Source organism: Salmo trutta, chromosome 12, assembly GCF_901001165.1.
Source record: "Salmo trutta chromosome 12, fSalTru1.1, whole genome shotgun sequence".
NCBI classification, from domain to species: domain Eukaryota; kingdom Metazoa; phylum Chordata; class Actinopteri; order Salmoniformes; family Salmonidae; genus Salmo; species Salmo trutta.
Genome location: NC_042968.1, coordinates 87,147,452 through 87,150,622, shown reverse-complemented (window position 1 = coordinate 87,150,622; position 3,171 = coordinate 87,147,452).

Here is a 3,171-nt window from a genome sequence, read left to right as displayed (position 1 = left end):
ACTGTAGGAAGCATTGGATTGGTGCAAGCATGGTTGGAGGGAGGTTCCACCACGTTCCTCTGATGATGATGATGATGATTCTTCTTCTTCTTCTTCTTCTTCTATGATATAATGGCAGTCTGCAACCAAATGTTAAAAGGTGCATGACGCCACCTACTGTGCTGGAGTGTGAGGTCATCACTGTTTACAACATAAACTCCACATTTCTAAATCCTCCCACCTAACTCAATGCTTCTGAGGAACTAAAAAGAGCCCTACTAACTGACCTTTGAATCTTGGCCCACCAACCTTTTTTTGGAGGGCATATAAATGCCATCCCGTGTGCTCAGAGTCCCATGTCTTCTGCCACACATCTGTCAAAAAGGCTCTGATCTCACATTTGGCCTCACCTCTACCCAGTGGAACATTAATATCAATTAAATCTAAGCTCTTTTGGCTAACTGGTCCACATTTTCATTACCTTCCACAGCTTAATGGTCTGGGACCCAGCAGAATCTCACTACTACACCCAGTCTCTCAATTCTCAATAATTTGTTAACATTTTTTTATTTCACCTTTATTTAACCAGGTAGGCCAGTTGAGAACAAGTTCTCATTTACAACTGCGACCTGGCAAAGATAAAGCAAAGCAGTGCGACACAAACAACAATACAGAGTTACACATGGAATAAACAAATGTACAGTTAATAACACAATATAAAAAAAGAAAGTCTATATACAGTGTGTGCAAATGGTGTGAGGAGGTAAGGCAATAAATAGGCCATAGTAGCGAAATAATTACAATTTAGCAAATTAACACTGGAGTGATAGATGTGCAGATGATGATGTGCAAGTAGAAATACTGGTGCGCTAAAGAGCAGAAAAGTAAATAAAAACAATATGGGGATGAGATAGGTAGATTGAATGGGCTATTTACAGATGGACTATGTACAGCTGCAGCGATCAGTTAGCTGCTCGGATAGCTGATGTTTAAAGTTAGTGAGGGAAATATAAGTCTCCAGCTTCAGCGATTTTTGTAAATCGTTCCAGTCATTGGCTGCAGAGAACTGGAAGGAAAGGCAGAGGTGTTGGCTTTGGGGATGACCAGTGAGATATACCTGCTGGAACGCGTGCTACGGGTGGGTGTTGTTATCATGACCAGTGGGCTGAGATAAGGCCGAGCTTTACCTAGCAAAGACTTATAGATGACCTGGAGCCAATTGGTCTGGCAACGAATATGTAGCAAGTGCCAGTTGATTAGAGCATACAGGTCGCAGTGGTGGGTGGTATATGGGACTTTGGTGACAAAACGGATGGCACTGTGATAGACTACATCCAGTTTGCTGAGTAGAGTGTTGGAGGCTATTTTGTAAATGACATTGCCGAAGTCGAGGATCGGTAGGATGGTCAGTTTTACGAGGGTATGTTTGTCAGCATGAGTGAAGATGCTTTGTTGCGAAATAGGAAGCCTATTCTAGATTTAATTTTGGATTGGAGATGTTTAATATGAGTCTGGAAGGAGAGTTTACAGTCTAGCCAGACACCTAGATATTTGTAGTTGTCCACATATTCTAAGTCAGAACCGTCCAGAGTAGTGATGCTGGACAGGCGGGCAGGTGCAGGCAGCGAACGGTTGAAAGCATGCATTTAGTTTTACTAGCGTTTAAGAACAGTTGGAGGCCATGGAAGGAGAGTTGTATGGCATTGAAGCTCGTTTGTAAGTTTGTTAACACAGTGTCCGAAGAAGGGCCAGATGTATACAGAATGGTGTCATCTGCGTAGAGGTGGATCAGAGAATCACCCGCAGCAAGAGCTCGTTGATATATACATAATAACCTGAATACCTCCAGTATGCCTATAGTAGGTCACTCCTATTAGATTTACCAGATTATATATTCAATACAGACAGGGAATCTGAGCATACTATAAGTTGTACGTCCTCCACCGCTGGAGGGCAACTACTATCACCAACAGTTCAACTGACTATACATCTGGTAAAATTCTACATAACTGCACATCAAATTCAGGAATGTAAACATCTGCTCCTGTGTGCCCACTATCTGGGTCCTTGGATCCATCTGTGAAAAGCAGTAAAAATGCAAATAAACTTATACCAATGTAATTGTCAACCAGAGTATGTGACCGTGCCCAATTTGACTGGAGCGAGATTCCCAAAGGCTTGAGCATCTGCTTTCTCGCCCGTTCCAATTTTGCTGCAGTGGCACTCACTTCATGAGTTCAGGGCAATCCTTGTCCAAGCATGCATGTGTAGTCTACTTGTGTGCTGCTATAGACCCTTCCTTTAGCTACAGTCATGGAGTTCGCTAAATATTTTCCTTAAGGAACTGATAAAAGCACGCAGGTGCTAAATGAAGTTGACTTACAAACTGAGGACCAAGAGCAAGAGAGGGAGTGCGGTGATTTAGTGTCCACAACTAAAGAATCATTGTGGAATCTGAAAAGACACGTATCTCAAAAGCATGCTACGTGCACATGCTAAAATAAAGGAACGAGGTGGGTAGATAACTAAATGTGTCATTGTAGCAAAGTATTTATAAACAAAATATATGATATCTTAAACGTTTAGTTCATTTTCGTTCTACTATCTATACAAAAAGCTTTAATTGATTTTAGCCCAATAGGCCTGGCATATTCCCAAGTTCAAGGAGCTTTCTGTTTTGATTGGGTTATTTTGCCTAAAAACCTTTAGGCCTACCTATAGAATAACAAAAAAACAACGCTGCATCTCTGCCCAGCCTGGCAAGAGTGGCCAAAAGGGTGTTTAGCATCCCCAGTGGCTCTGCAAGTGTGGAGAGGATCTTTTCCACTGCTGCCCGGCTCTCCATTGTAACGGTCGTCGTGGTGGATGGACCAAGGCGCAGCAGGTTGAGTGCTCATATTCACTTTATTTGAACACTATTGAACAAAACAAGGAAACGGAAACCTTGCATGCAACACACAGCTATGCAACGAACAACCTCCCACAAAACCCCATGAAAACACACTCCTAATTATAGGACCTTCAATCAGAAGCAACGATAACCAGCTGCCTCCAATTGAAGGTCCAACCCCAATAAACTAAACATAGAACTACAATAGACTAGACAGAACATATAAATATACTAACATAGAACAATTACAAAAAAAACGGAATACATAAACCAAACACCCCTCTACATACACACACAACCCG